The sequence below is a fragment of the Odocoileus virginianus genome, chromosome 32, assembly GCF_023699985.2.
Source record: "Odocoileus virginianus isolate 20LAN1187 ecotype Illinois chromosome 32, Ovbor_1.2, whole genome shotgun sequence".
Classification (NCBI taxonomy): Eukaryota; Metazoa; Chordata; class Mammalia; order Artiodactyla; family Cervidae; genus Odocoileus; species Odocoileus virginianus.
Genome location: NC_069705.1, coordinates 629547 through 646351, shown reverse-complemented (window position 1 = coordinate 646351; position 16805 = coordinate 629547). Strand labels below are relative to the sequence as shown.

Genomic DNA, 16805 nt, shown 5'->3' with positions numbered 1-16805 from the left:
TTGGGAGCACAGGACACAAGAAACTTAGCGGTATCTGAGAGAGAGTGAGAGTGCAATAGAATGTGAGAGAAATTGTACGTGGTCTGGGATGGGGGCTCTGGAACTGGCTGTCTGGGCTGAGTTTATTAATTCTGTGACTTTTGGCATATTATTTTTCATTTTAGTGACTCCATTTTCTCACCTATAAAAGAAGAAAAATGGTCCTACTTCAAACTCTTATTGAGATTAACTGAGTTAATATATATTGGAAGCACTCACAACAGTGCCTAGAATATAGTGGATTCTTAATAAATTTTAGTTATGGTAATAATAATAATAATATAATAGATGAATGTAATATGAATTACCTAGAAATAATAATATAATATAGTATCAATAGCTTATCATGGACACTCTCAAAGTCCAGCATGAGTTCCTTTGTCATTTCTTTATATTTCTCTCTGGATCTCTGATAAGTCCACTGGAACAAACCTTGAATGGACACCCAAGGTGTCCACGGGTCCCTTGTTCATTGCTCAACCCCTTCCCCTTCTTTTCCTTCACATTTCTCCTTTCGTCATCTCAGCTTTATTCTGCCGTAACCGCCAACTCTCGGGCCCTAGTATTAGCATACATTTTTCACCTTGGCGCATCGACAAGATAAACAGAAGTCTCTTTCATTGATTTTCTCTTGGAATGACTTTAAAATGTTATTAAATTAAAAGAAATTGTTTGCCTCAAATAAGGAGGTAATACACTGAAGGGCAGGAAGGGTGACCTTTTCACTCTATCCACGAGTATAATTTTCTGAGCTTTACAACCGTGGAGACCCACTCTGTCTCCCAGTTATTACACAGAGCTGAGTGGAAGGAGTTTTTGCATCAGTGCACCTTGAAATGTCAGGCAGGATGTAGCCACAGGGGAAGTGTAGCAAAGTCAAGGCTCTATCATCTTGACCCTGTTCTCCTTCTGCACTCAGGGTGTGGGGTGTGCAGGCTCGGATTCTGAGACTCCTGAGCTCTGGTGGTGGGGAAATCCTGCCTCTGTGCTGCGGGAGGAAGAGAACCAACCTCCCTTAGAGAAGGAGCACCATTTCCTCCTCGATCCTGGGAGTTGCTGGTTCTCTCCATCTTCTTGCCCAATTTACTGTCTCCTCACTGAGGAAAGAATGCAATTTGTGCCCTTACTGCTTCTGGTAAGGCCCATGAAGGCTCTGAGATGTCTTCTTGCTGCAAACCAACAAGTTAACCTTCTATCCTTTCATAGGCGTGGGGAGGAGACACAAAATTCCCGGGTCAAAGACAAAAATCAAAGTCACTCAGTCGTGTCTGACTCTTTGCAGACTCCCTGGACTATACAGTCCATAGAATTCTCCAGGCCAGAATACTGGAGTGGGTAGCCTTTCCCTTCTCCAGGGGATCTTCAAAACCCAGGGATTGAACCCAGGTCTTCTGCATGGCAGGTAGATTCTTTACCAGCTGAGCCACAATGAAGCCCTAGGGTCAAAGCCCTAGGGTCAAAGACAGAAGACATAGGGACAGCAGACAGCATGAACTTCATGTTCACACTGGTTCCTCTTGCCCCCAAAGACCCACGGGGGTGATTTGGTGATGGGTCCAGGGGGATGCTACCCATGTAATGGGCTTATCTCAGCTGGGGAATCCCAAGTTTAGTAAACACCCAATCTGTAAGGAGGCTTCTTGCCAATGTGCCCAAACTTTTCCTGGAGGAGACATTATCTTCATTACCCTGGTCATGAAACAAATATTCCTTCTTATTTAGGAGGAGATACTGTTTCTATCTTCAAAGGCGATTTGCTATGCAGCCATCCTTTTAAGATACTCTGGAAATAAGCTGTTGAAGCCTTATCAGAAGATGTACTGACATGTAAGACACCCAGAGAGAATTGCTTTCCAACATTTTTTCAGGGCACTGCTGGCCAAGCAGATAATGATGGTTGCAGACTAGGGATTGTGCTGGACTCCTGCATCAAGGACGAGCTCTCCAGAGAGCTGTAGTTGGATATGTCTGAACATGATGGCAGAAACATATGTGTTAGGAAGTTCTTACTTCTTAGGTCTAACTTTGAGAATCATTGGCTTCTTACTGAGTATCTAAAACCTCCTGAACTTGGAGAAATGTGTATGACTCAGTCTGAGATCATCTGTTCCATTTCAATTAATTCACACACCAACATCAGAGAGGCAAACTGAAGGTAAGGCTTGACTATTATGCAATCCGGAGAGGTCCTTGACATGAGCTCTGAAATCATTGCTTTCTGGCAGAATGACTCATCTAGAACAATTGGTCAGTCTTTGGAACATTACTGTTCCCATAAGGAGTTGTTTCAGATTCTTTTTTTCCTAATCGCCTCTCTTCTATGTAATTTTGTTATCACAGAAACAATCTATCTCATAATTTGTGGGCCACAATCACTTGTAAGATCAAGGTTTTCTTGTGCATCCAGATCCAATTTTTACCTCCTTTGGGATGACATCACCCATGTTGAGAATGCATGGTCTAGAAGATTCTTGTACAGTAAGTCCCCGACATACAAACCTTTAAGTTGTGAACTTTCAAGGGTGTGAACGTGTATCCAGTTCCATCAAGGAGCCAGAACCTGTGTCATCAGCATCAGCTGTGAGTGACACTGCAACTTGTCTTCTGTCTCCTGTTGCTGATGATCCTGCAGCTCTGCCACCTCCCACATCCTCTCCCTTCTCCAGTCAGTAACTCTTCTTGCCTCTTCATGTGATGTCAGCCCTGGATGCCAGCTGTTGTGTTGTACTGCTATACTTTTCAAGGTACTATTGTTGCCGTTGTTCACTTGCTCTGTCGTGTCTGACTCTTTGCGACCCCATGGACTGCACCATGCTAAGCTTCCCTGTCCATCACCATTTCCCAGAGCTTGCTCAAACTCACGTCCGTCGAGTTGGTGATGCCATCCAACCATCTCATCCTCTGTCGTCCCCTTCTCCTCCTGCCTTCAATCTTTCCCAGCATCAGGGTCTTTTCCAATGAGTCAGTTCTTCACATCAGGGGCCAAAGTATTGGAGCTTCAGCTTCGGCATCAGTCTTTCCAGTGAATATTCAGGACTGATTTCCTTTAGGATTAACTGGTTGGATCTCCTTGCAGTCCAAGGGACTCTCAAGAGTCTTCTCCAACACCACAGGTCAAAAGCATCAATTCTTGGGCGCTCAACTTTCTTTATGGTCCAACTCTCACATCCATACTTGACTACTGGAAAAACCATAGCTTTGACTATACAGAGTTTTGTTGGCAAAGTAATGTGTCTGCTTTTTAACATGCTGTCTAGGTTGGTCATAGCTTTTCTTCCAAGGAGCAGCATCTTTTAATTTCATGGCTGTAGTCACCATCTGCAGTGATTTTGGAGCCCTCCAAAAATAAAGTCTGTCACTGTTTCCACTGTTTCCCCATCTCTTTCCTATGAAGTGATGGGACCGGATGCCATGATCTTCGTTTATTGAATGTTGAGTTTTAAGCCAGCTTTTTTACTCTCCTCTAGGCACTATACTGTCAGATTAAAAATTTTGTATTTTTTATATGTTTGTTTGTCATGTATTATTTGTGTGAAAATTATTATAAACCCTTTACAGTACAGTATAAGCTGATTGCTGTAGTTGGGCATCTAGGCTAACTGTGTTGGACTTAACAAATTGGCTATATGAACTTGCTCTTGGAAAGGAACCCGTTCATATGTAAGAGACCTGCTGTACAAGTTAGGAAAGATATTAGTTGGGATCTTCTGAAAAGCAGATGCCAAGACAGGCTAAGCATACAAGGATTTTATTAGGAGAAATAATTGTATGAAAGCGCCTGGAGGGAGGGAAACAGATAATGCGGTTTTCTACGCTCAGGCCTCAGAGGCCCTATTGAATGTGGAAGCTGAACATGGACCAAAGGTTAGTCATAGATGATCGGTGTTTGTAAACACCTGATCCTTGTTGTACAGTCCTGCTGGCTCCCCTCTCCCTCAGTTCACATGTGGCACCACCAGCCGCATAGAAAAGAACCGAAACCCCTTCTGAAGGAATGGGTTGAGGGCAGAATCCAGAGCTTCTCAAGGCTGTAGGCTTCTTACAAGTGCCCCCAGGACCTTTTCCTGACTGCACTTAAACTTCTAAATGTTTCCACGATGCCAGCAGGGTTTTGTTAATGCACTAGAAGTATAAGATGGGGCCTCCCCTGACAGAAGAGATTCCCTGAATATGTCCAGGTGTTCACTCTTATTATGAAAGGAGAAACTTGTAAATTTGCTGCTTTACAATTTCTCCTGCTTTCCCCCTTCATCCAGGAACCCTGTGCGGTTTGTTTCCCTGATGCTGGGACCTTCTTCTCCTCCACCGGAGTCAACTGAACTAAGAGAGTCAACTGAACTAAGAGAGCGAATCCTTTTGCACCTCTCACAGTACACATGGTTGATAGGAGAGCTGGGACTTAACGGAGTTTCCACCAGCACTTGCTAAATTCGCATGGAATTTATCTCACCTCATGAATCCTTCCTCTCTTCAATGTCATATATAAAAATATTTCTAACCTCATCAAAAACTGCTAGTCCTTTTTCTGCCAGGTGGTCAATAATTTAGCACATGCTTCCTCAGCAGTTTCTAATCTGCCAAAGAAAAAATGCTCCAGAGCAAGCAGCCTTCAATTTCATGACTTTTACACCATGGACCACCTTCCGACTCTCCCTAGTCTCCTGCGTTTCCTCACCTTAGTGACCTTTTATACCTTCAATAGTTTCTCGTACTGTTTAAACAATAATTCTGATTCCTTATCCCCTGGGACCAACTGTTTCTCCCCTGACCCACCCCACTAGTGTTGGCCACTCTGTCAAGTCTGACTCTTTTGCAACCCCGTGGACTGTAGCCGGCGAGGCTCCTCTTTCCATGGAATTCGCCAGGCAGGAGTACTGGAGTGGGTTGCCATTCCCTTCTTTATCATCTGAGTCAGCAAGGAACCACCCCTCTGCCCCACCAACTACAGGATCCAAAATCATCAGCTTCCTGTTTCCGGTAATTCAAGAACAGTTTGCACGAGTGATCCTATGTCTGTCAACCCAACATTCTGAAGAAAACGAGTTTGGATCTGATGTGAGTCGGGGTCCTTTGCCCAGAATTATATCACTTACGGCCTTTTCTGAAGCAACACAACCTTAAAAAAAATTCTTTGCAGAATATTTACCATCTTTCAATGTAACTGTTAAAAATGTTAGTAATCTTTTCTCCACCAGTTCAGAATGGGAAAGAAATGTAGAGGATGGAGGGGACAAAGAACTGGGTCCAGCTCAGCCGCCTTTGTCTCTGGCTAAGCCTAGAAATTCCACTTGCAAACAAAGACAGAGATGCTTTGACACTGCGTTTTCATAGGACGTAAGGAACCAGGCAGTGCTGGGTTGGAGGATGGGGCAGGGAGATCTGCTTCCTGGGAGGGGGAAGGAGGGAGGTCTGTGTCTAATTTCTTGAAAGATGCTAAAATTTCTAAGTACGCCAGCCCAGGGGTTCTCTGAGCTGAAAGGTGAAGTTACAACCTTCCCTTGGTATAAGATTCTCTTGCACATAAACAGGCGGTTCAGCAGCAGAAAATATATCAGTGCACGAATAAGCAATGCAGCAAAAACAGAACATCTGAGTAAGAGTAGTGAAAACATATGACATACATATTTTGCACTTATTATAATAATAAGTGTAGGGCTGGCTGGCTTCTCGATTGGCACAGTAGCTCCGCCCTGGAGCCTGTAGAAACCTGTGAGATTTCTTAGTGTTCCCATGTAGTTGCTGTTCAGTCACTAAGTCATGGCCCGACTCTTTGTGACCCCATGGACTGCAGCACGCCAGGCTTCCTGGCCCTTCACCGTCTCCCAGAATTTGCTCAAACTCACGTCCACTGAGTCAGTGATGCCATCCAGCCATCTCATCCTCTGTCGTCCCTTCTCCTTTTGCCCTCAAATTCCCCAGCATCAGTGTCTTTTCCAGTGAGTTGGCTCTTTGCATCAAGTGGCCAAAGTATTGGAGCTTCAGTTTCAACATCAGTCCTTCCAATGAATCTTCAGGGTTGGTTTTTAGGATTGATTGGTTTGATCTTCTTGCAGTCCAAAGGGCTCTCAAGCGTCTTCTCTCGTAATGGTGCCAAATGGGCAGCTCATCCTCAGTTGTTAGCTCCTTGTATGATTGTGCCCCCTAAAGTGGGAATTAGGCAAGAGGCCATCACAGTAAGAGAGAGAGTAAGCAGTGAGTAAGAGAGCAAGTGAGACGGAGTTCTTGTGACCCTCTCTTACATCAGAGAAAAAAATCTTTTCCAGAAGCTCCCCTATGGATGTCACCCTACAGCTCGCTGGTCTGAACTGAGCTAACATGACGCCAGATCAATCATGGAGAGAGGGCAAGGGGTCTGATGCTTGATGAGGCTCCATCACAGTTCAACTCCTGAGACCTGGCACATGGCCACCTGAACAAAACTGGGCATTTTCGGCAAAGAGGACATGGAAACAAACAACAGTGTTGTCTGTGATCATAAAGGTAGTGAGATCTCTTCAGTTTAGTTCAGCTCAGTTCAGTCACTCAGTTGTGTCCAACTCTTTGTGACCCCATGAACTGCAGCACGCCAGGCTTCCCTGTCCACCACAAACTCCCGGAGTTTACTCAAACTCATGCCTATTGAGTCGGTGATGCCATCCAACCATCTCATCCTCTGTCGTCCCCTTCTCCTCCTGCCCCCAATCCCTCCCAACATCAGGGTCTTTTCCAATGAGTCAACTCTTCGCATGAGGTGGCCAAAGTATTGGAGTTTCAGCTTCAGCATCAGTCCGTCCAATGAATACTCAGGACTGATCTCCTTTAGGATGGACTGGTTGGATCTCCTTGCAGTCCAAGGGACTCTCCACAGTCTTCTCCAACACCACAGTTCAAAAGCATCAATTCTTCGGCACTCAGCTTTCTTCACAGTCCAACTCTCACATCCATACATGACCACTGAAAAAACCATAGCTTTGACCAGACAGACCTTTGTCGGCAAAGTGATGTCTCTGCTTTTTAAAGAGGACATAGAAACAAACAACAGTGTTGGCTGTGATCAAAAAGGCAGTGAGCTCTCTTAACCTTTGTTAAATGTTATGAAAATGACACCTAAATAAAAGGACTTTGGGGATTATCTAGTTGAAAGTCTCGAATGCCCATCCAAAAGAAAATCATTGCACTGATCTTAATGATAACACATATCATTCTGTAGAAGAACAAGGACTTCCTTAGTGGTTCAGGAGTTAAGACTGTGCTTCTAGTATTGGAGGCACAGGTTTGGTCTCTGGTCCAGGAACTAAGATACACATGCGGTACAGCCAAACAAGCAAACAAACAAACAAAAACACACCATAAGCTAAGCAGCAATAAGGACCCAACCTTCACCTTCATTTCCCCAGTGTCTTTTATTGTGTTTGGCACAACATGCAAGACACCCAGAAGATGTTTTAAGCTCGAATTAATGGAGTGAATCTTCATGGATTAAGTGAGCAAACTTAAGACCTATCATAGAAGAGAAATGACAAGTCCAAGGTCACTCAGCTAGTCTTCCTAGAGGCAGAGCCACAATCTGGCTCTTCTGACCTGTGGTTTGACTAATTTTCCCATTTTCATATGCTACTTGTTCAAAGAAGGTATGGGAGGACCTCAGGTGGATCCTGAAAACCAATCGCTCAGGAAAAACTGAGGGTATTTCTGTCACTAAGATCACAAGTGGAGCTCGAGGGTGAATCAAACCCTTCTTTTTGATACTTTTTAATGATTTTTCCAGGATGTGTGAACCCTTCGTGGGTTCTCCTAAACCAGGGGCTACTTGATGAGGGGTGAGAAAGACCCTTCACAAAGTCCTTCATCTATTCCAAATTGTCCCCTGATGGCAGAATGATAATTATTTTATTTTTTGGAGTGCATTTATTGTATTTTTATTGATGTATAGTTGATTTACAGCATTAAGATAGCTTCAGGTGTACAACATAGCAATTTAATATTCTTATACATTACATTACACTTAAACTTACTACAAAATAGGTGTTATATCACATCTTCTTTATCCATTCATTTGTTGATGGGCACTTTAGGGTGCTTCCATATCCTGGCCATTGAAAATGATGGTGCTGCGAACATTTATTTTATGAGACTGCTGGCAATTAGCATTTTTAAGATGCTATCATCAACACAGCCTGAAACAGGAGAAAGTTTATGGGGGATAATTTCAGATTGTCATTTGTTTTCTTTATTACAAAGCAACAGTAGAAAACAACTCCCTTTGGCTGCCTTGAGGAAACACCGGTAACCCTTCATCTCTGGGTAGAAACTTTCCTGGAGAAACCCTTTTCCTATCCCTGTCCACATTCAGCCCTGTCAACTGAAAAACAAAAAATTTAAAAAAAAAGCACAACCTAAAAGTTGAGAATCACGTTTTAATTGGCAGATATTCTGAGGACTTCAAGCCTGGGACACAGCATCTCAGATAATGCTGAGAGACTGTTCTAAAGAGGCACCGGGGTTGGGGTGGGGTGCAGTAAGATAGGATATATAGGAGCTTTTGCAACAACAAAAAAACAGGTAGTCGGAACATCCAAAGATTACTATTAATTAAAGAAAACTGGACATCGCAAGTTAGTGAATTTAATGTTTTTCTGTGCATGTGCTAAGTCGCTTCAATCATGTCCGACTCTTTGCTACCCCATGGACTATAGCCCTCCAGGCTCCTCTGTCCGTGGGATTCTCCAGGCAAGAAGACCGGAGTGGTTTGCCGTTTCCTACTCCAGGGGAATCTTCCTGATTCAGGGATCAAACCGACGTCTCTTATGTCTCCTGCATTGGCAGGTGAGTTCTTTACCACTAGTGCCATCTCGGAAGCCCTAGGAAGATGCAAGAGTCTGGGCTCACTGAAATCATTCCTTTGACCTGCCCCTCATCTATCTGGGCTAGAATTCTGTGCTTTCCCATCCTGAGACTCCTCAGGGTGCCCGGCAACCCAGTGGGGAGTAGGGGGTTACTGACTGCTAAATGGCGGGCATTCTTCCCTCATCCTGAGTTCCCTCTGGGCTTACCTTCGGGGCAGCTGTAATGTTATGGCAACGTCCTCTGTTTACTGACATGGCAGGCAATATTTTTCATTCACAGCACCCACCCCTTGGAATGGATTATCTTCTGTGTGACTCCCAGACTAGCCTGATCAGAGCAGAGGCCTTGCAAGACTCATCACTGCCCTCTTGTTTTTACTTGTTTCTTCTTGGAAATTCGTGGTGACTGACAGGTGCGATGATGCTATTGGAATCAGGGTACGGACAGAATAAGATCTGGGCTCCTGGGGGGGTGGGGTGGAACTAACTTATAAAGACTGAGGACCCAAGTCTTTGGTCTACCTTTGCATCTGAATAACGAACTGTAAGATACATTTCACCCTTGTTTCCAGTAACGGGTTAGCTAATTAAAAACACAGTGCAAGTGAACGGATCCCACTAGCTGTATTCTGCTCAAAGCTGAGCTTTTGTGCCCTGGGAGAACCAGCGTTCACCACCTTTTCCAAAGCCTGTGATGGGCTTTATGTCTCTTCTCTGCATCTTCCGCGTGCCATTTTTCTTCTGAAATTGGTTCAACCAAGCTGCTGCCTTTGCTGGGAACACCAGGCGCCCAGGGTCCTCTTGCTATGCTCCCTGCACTAAACATTCCAGGGTGGCTGCATCGGGGTCCCTCCCCTCCAGGCCCTTCCTGCTGCAGGTGTATGCATACAACTGTAGACACAGGCCCTTGGACCCTAGAAAGGAAGGATATTATCTCACTTCAGAAGCCTTCCTTGCCCTACCTGTGGCCCTGAGTTGTGAGTTCTGCTCTGACCTTACCAGCACAGACTCATGAAAAACTGGAAGACTATTTCATTTGTTTTTCGTGTGAGTGCTCTCAAACCGTCAAATGAACAGATACTCTCAACCCTTTTGAGTCACATCAGTTCAGTTCAGTTTAGTCACTCAGTCATGTCTGACTCTTTATTCCATGGGCTGCAGCATGCCAGGCCTTGCTGTCCATCACCAACTCCCGGAGTTTACCCAAACTCATGTCCATTGAGTTGGTGATGCCATCCAACCATCTCATCCTCTGTCGTCCCCTTCTCTGCCTGCCCTCAATCTTTCCCAGCATCAGGGTCTTTTCAAATGAGTCAGCTCTTTGCATCAGGTGGACAAAGTATTGGAGTTTCAGCTTCAACATCAGTCCTTCCAATGAACACCTAGGACTGATTTCCTTTAGGATGGACTGGTTGGATCTCCTTGTAGTTCAAGGGACTCTTAAGAGTCTTCCCAACACCACAGTTCAAAAGCATCAACTCTTCGGCACATCAAAGAGTGCTGATTCAGCATCCAAACAAGCGGCTGGGCAATGTGCACCCCTGGGTCCAGGAAAGGCTTCTTGGCAGTAGGCAGCTTGGAGCTGGCAAGGCGCCCTGGACTGGAGCTGGGTGGGGGAAGCTGGTGTCGGGTATCTGAGGGTATTCCCCTCTGGATGCCCAGTTTGCACTTGTCAGAAATGAGAAAACAATTTATCCCAGAAAAACAAAAAAAAACCAAAAACCCTACACATAACAATTGCTGTAGAAAGAAAAATAGTTTCCAGAGCCACGCAGTCCTGCTTCCCCAGCCCCTCTCAGGTGCAGACTGTTCCACAGGCCAATTCTTTCACACCTTTAAGGAACAGGGAATTCTCAGATGATATAAACTGTTCCAGTACATGGAAAAAGAGGACATAGTCCAAACTGATTTTCTAAAACCAGGGTAACATTGATAAGAGAACCTGACAAAGCATTGCTAAAACACATATATACCCATTCAACTAGCTTATGACTATGTATTTAGTTTAAAAACCCAAAATTCCAAAGTAAAAAACCTATGCCTAGGATCAAGTAGCATATTAGCAGATTAACATACTTCATCAAAGAATGGATCATTTGCAGAGATGTGGATGGAGCTAGGGTCTGTCATACAGAGTGAAGTAAGTCAGAAAGAGAAAACAAAAATCGTGTATTAACACATATATGTGGAATCTAGAAAAATGGTACATATGAACACATCGGCAGCACAGGAGTGGGGACACAGACATGTGGACACGGGGGAGGGGAGGGTGGGATGAACTGGGATGTTAGGACTGACATATATACACTGCCATGGGTAAGACATAGCTAGTGGGAACCTGCTATATGGCACAAGGAGCTTGGCTTGGGGCTCTGATGACCTAGAGGGGTGGGTTTGGGGGGTGAGGTCCAAGAAGGGGGGACATATGTACACACATAGCAGAGTCATTTCATTGTATAGCAGAGGCTAACACAGTATTATAAGGCAATTATACTCCAATAAAAAGAGAGAAAGTCTTACCAAAAACAAAAAGGAATGTTAAGGGTTGAATATTGTTAAACACATCAACATTGTTCAACACATCAACATGTCACGTTCACACTAGTACCTTGGGTGAGGTGTGGTCAGGCCAGATGAAGGTCAAGAGAGAGAGAAACCAGAAAGAGTTTGTATTTTGCTCCTTACAGGACCCTGCCGAGATCCTTAAAAGAATCTAAAACTTAAAAAGAATTTTAAAATCTAATAAAAGAATATATGTACATATATATGTGTGTGTATATATATAATCACTTTGTTGTACACCTGAAACTAACACAACACTATATATCAGTATATTTTCAATAAATTAAGGAAAAAAACCAGCATTTAAATAACTATGTTATGTAAGTAAAAGAAAATAATAGCACATCATTTCAACAAATCTTCACAGATATTAATATTTAATAAAATATAATACCTTTACTGATTAAAAAAGTAGACTTAATAAAAAGGAATAAAAGGATTAAGAAAAAGTTATTAATAAAATTTAAACATAATTTTGACATGACTTTTTGTTATATAAAACCAGCATCAGACTTGGTGAAAAGATTAATAGAGTTCTTATTAAAGTTAGAAACAAGATAAAGATGTCTATTATCAACACATATTGAGTAATATTCTGAAGAATTATCCGATATATGGAGAAGAGAGAAAAGAATTGGTCTGAATGTTAGAAAGAAAGTTACTTTTGTACATAATGTGACTGTCCACATGGAAAATGCAGGATAACTATTAAAATATCAAAAGTGATAAAATTTAATAAGGAGGTCAGTTATAAAATTATTATACCAACACATCTATATCACCAATCAGTTATCAGGTATAATTGACAAACGGGGTGTTATCTGAAGTGACAAAATCAAATATAGGAGAAATATGGAGGAATTAAACTAATGACAAATACATAGAACCAAGGGCTTCCCTGGTGGCTCAGAAGGTAAAGAGTCCACTTGCAATGCAGGAAACCCGGGTCCAATCTCTGGGTTGGGAAGATCCCCTGGAGAAGGGAATGGCAGCCCACTCCAGTGTTCTTGCCTGGAGAACTCCATGGACAGAGGAGCCTGGTGGGCTACAGTCCATGGGGTCGCAGAGTCTGACACGGCTGAGTGACTGACACTTGTCAACCCTAATCTCCCAACTCATTCCACCCCTCCATGTCCACATGTCCATTCCCTACACCTGCATCTCTAGTCCTGCCCTGCAAATAGGTTCATCTGTACCTTTTTCCTAGATTCCGCACATATGCGTTAACATACGTTATTTGATTTTCTCTTTCTGATTTACTTCACTCTGTCTGATAGACCCTCTCTCCCCTCCTGCTGTCAGTCAAGAACATATTGCCCCAGGGAACAAGATATTGCCCATACAAGCAGGCTTCACCTCTGTGCCAAAACACACCACGTTCTGGAGTCTGATCTTGCTCAGCTGACCCTGGAGTCTGGCAGCTGAGGTTGCCTGGGGCTCCCAAGCCCATCCCCCTCCCCATCCTCCCTCCCAGGCCCTGCCTTTCACCCTCCCCATCCGTCCCTTTCAGCATCCTCTCTGCTCCTTCCCTCCCACAGCGACAGGCACTTCTGCTTTCGCCTTGCACGGGGGCCTTCCTTCCCAGCAGAGCTCGACAGTCAGCCCAAGTGCAGACAAACAGGTCACTTTTCTTAAAAGCCAGACCATGTTGCCATCTTCAGAGAATCCCAGCATGTGCGTCATAGTCTCCCAGATTCACAGGCCTCCTTCCGAGCCACATGGAGGTGTCTGAGCTCCTCTCCCCAAGGCTGCTTTGCTGTCACTAGCCCTCCAGCCTGTGGAAAGACCACTGCGTCAAATCCCTCTCAGGCTCGTTTCTGCCTTCCCAGCGTTCTTCTCTCCCCAGGGATGTGTTTCATCATTTTCCCATCTGATTCTTTAAGGATCATTATATCAGTGCCAGGCAGTCACAGGGCTGTGACAGAAGAGGGAAGAAGAAAAGGTTCACTTCTAAGATTTTTTTTAGCCGTAGCACTTGGCAAGTGAGATCTTAGTTCCCCAACCAGGGCTTGAACCTGCGACCCCTGCATTGGAAGCGCAGAATCTTAACCACTGGACCACAGGGGAAGTCACAAAGCTTCATTTCTACAACAGACATTCTGGTGCACTAGGAGGACAGGCATTACTGTCCTTAGTACAGAAGAAGCCCTTTTCTTATGGAGAAGTCTGGGTTTGTTTTGCTTCTGTTGTATTTTTCCTGTTGCTCTGTCTCCAGAGATATTTTCTGACTTCAGGGCAGGGGTGCTGGTTGTGCTGCTTTGCTTGAGGTGGGGGAAGTGGCATGTGTGTGTGTGTTTGTGTGTGGTGTGTGTGTGGTAGGGGGCTGAAAATCTGATTAGCAATTCCTCTGCACCAAAGTCAGCAGATTTGCCCCGTGGCGACTGGCTCTCTCTGCCAGGGGTGGGCTGGGCCGCTGGTGGGGTGACTGCAGGACTCCGGGCCCCTGCTTTGGTTTCCAAATGGGATCCTCCCCAGGGCAGCCACGCTGCTGCCTATTGTCAGTCTCTCCGGCCGCATCCTTTACAGATAAGTGGGCTGCAGCTCCTCCATATGGGCCATTAATGGTGCAGCTGCCCCGGCAGACCAGTGCTCTTGGGGCTGAGGGAAAGGCCTGGCACAGAAAGACTGCACATTGTTTGTTTGCCAGGCTCCCTGGGGCTTAAGTACGTGCTGATGGAAGCCCAACAGAATGTCTGAGAACTCTGGCCTGCTGCAGACCAGATCCGCCCGCTCTGAACCTGAGGTCTCAGCATCCCACGCCATCCTCCTTGGGCAGCAAGTGCTGTTTAATTGGGGTGTGACATACACGTGACCTCTGGACCAAGCCTGAGTGGGAACGCCCTAGTCACTTCACAGCAACACGGACTGGGGCAAGTGGATGGATTTTTCTGCATCTCAGTTTCTGCATTTGTAAATCGAGGACGCTAATACTCATCTTGGAGGGTTGTTACTGTGATGCGTTGAGAAAGTATATATAAAGGAATGAGGGGATGGAAGGGAGGTCCAAGAGGGAAAGGATATGGGACTTCCCTATAGCTCAGATGGTAAAGAATCTGCCTGCTATGCAGGAGACCTGGGTTCGATCCCTGGGTTGGGAAGATCTCCTGGAGAAGAGAATGGCAACCCACTCCAGTATTCTTTCCTGGAGAATCCCATGGACAGAGGAGCCTGGTGGGCTATAGCTCGTGGGGTTGAAGAGTGGGACACGACTGAGCAATTAACTACTACACTACTATAGCTGATTCACTTCATTGGACAGCAGAAACTATCACAATATTGTAAAGCGATTATCCTCCAATTTTAATAAAAGACTTTGTATGGGGCCTGGTAAAAAGGGCCTGGGCTCTGCAATCAGACAAACCGAGGCTGTAATCTCCGCTCTGACACCTACTGGTTGTGCACCTGGGTCTTGGAAAAGACCTAACATCTTAAAACCCTGAAGGATGGGGTGGGGAGGGAGGTGGGAGGGGGGTTCAGGATGGGGAACACATGTACACCCATGGCTGATTCATGTCAGCATTTGGCAAAAACCAATACAATATTGTAAAGTAATTAGCCTCCAATTAAAATAAATTAAGTAATTTTAAAAAATACACCTCAGTTTATGCATCTGCATAACGGCTCAATGATCATCTCCTAATCGGTTATTAGAATTAAGTGACAATCCTTGAACCTAGGAAAACATCTCGCAGGTATCAGAGGCGTGAGGGCGCTGGCTTCCCTTCTCTGGGGGGCCACGGATCGCGCTCACTTATCTGGCGCCCGCGTAGGGAGTGGTTTTCCTGTCACCATCGCCAATTTATCCAGGCCGGCAAGGACTGATCTGTCATGAGCTTGCTGAGTTCACCCATCCAGCTCATTCTTGCAGTCTGGAATGGATTTTACGCCTGAGGTGGCAAGAAGAAAAGGTGAGTGAACGTGGAACTTTCTGCTTATACAAAGACCAATAACCACCACCTCCCCCCCACCCCCCACCCCCCAAAAGAAGGCCCAAGCTCAGGATGGTTATGCGTGGTTGAGTCACAGGTTTGCCTCATTCCTTCCAGGCCGCCGCCATGAGCTCAAAAGAGATCGGATAAAAGTCATTTCCTTTTGTTAAAAAATATGGGGTTGAAGCTGTCGAATATCAAACAGCATTTAAGTTATTCCTGAGGGAAGAGGCATTTGATGAGGGAAGAAAAAGAATCAAACGGCAGGGAAAACAAAGGGAAACTGAAGGTGGGAGAGGCGACGGAAACAGAACGAGTTCGGGTCCTCGGAGGCAGAGAAACTGGCGCAGCGGCAGAAGGGCAATGACAGGACCGGACGGAAGAAGGAGGGGGGTCAGGTGACTGGGTGTCCTCTTCTAGCTTCTTAGATGACGGGCTCAACACTGGAGAGAGGCCACCTCGGAAGGGCCTCGCCATCACAAGCGTGTCGGGTTTCCCCGAGGGTCCGACCCGCGCCTGCGCAGACGAAGCCTCGGGGGGTCCCAGGTGTCTTCGTGCGGCTGATGTAGGTTGAGTGTAAGAAAGATACAAGGTAAATTCCGAGACTAAACCTCAAAGCAGATGGCAGAGCTGGCTCGAGGAGGGAGTCTGGTGATGATGAAAGTCAGTTCAGCGAGGAATCCTTTGGGGCATCCCAGGCCTGTCGGTGGTCAAGGTCAGAGCTCTGACAACACAGGGCACCTTGAAGCCTTTCTGAACTGTGATTAACGTCTGATGCTTCAGCGTACCCGAGATTCAGCATCTGGGCGAAGAGAGCTGCAGGAATTGCTGCTTATATTTTTCAGATGGGAAAAGCAAGTTTTGGCATTATTAGAATCATAATCTTAAAAATGAAAGGAATCTTGGTTGTATATGTTACGCAAGGGATTTGCAATGGCACACCGTAAACAGAGAGACCCATATACACCGAAGCTGTTAACACAGCGTGAAAAGGTAAAAGGGACAGAGCTAGACAGAGAGAGAGATAAACAAACCCAAACCCCAAACTCCTTTTTAAAATCGGCAGCAACTGGAGCTTCATGCTTCCTAGCAACCAAGAAAAGGAAAACAAGTGACCTCAAGATCACCTAATCCAACCCCATCATTTTATGGATGAGGAAATAAAGGTCTATATTATTTTTAAAAGCTTTTCATCAATGAAATGTGTTTCTGGAGTTTCTGTAGCTAAGCATGGAGTTATTTCCACTATAATGTTGCAGATTGATTTTTTTTTTTTTCAAATGGGCTTTTTTGTGAGGCACTGCTGACCTCCCAGAAACCAATTACACACCAGAGCAGCACAGGATGCAACATGAAAAGTTAACCTTCAAGGAGCTGAAACAGTTCACACAACAAGAAAACAGTCCCTTTGTGGGAGTACCATTCTCCCGACTATCTGCAAGCCACATAT

The 16805-nt window shown here is 45.1% G+C and overlaps 1 non-coding gene across 1 annotated transcript; it reads right to left on the bottom strand.

Moving 5' to 3' along the window:
* Positions 1 to 13420: 13420 nt before the first annotated feature.
* TRNAG-UCC (transfer RNA glycine (anticodon UCC)) lies at positions 13421 to 13493 on the bottom strand. The gene has a single exon. It is a non-coding gene; the product is annotated as a tRNA-Gly (tRNA).
* Between the last annotated feature and the right edge of the window lie 3312 nt (positions 13494 to 16805).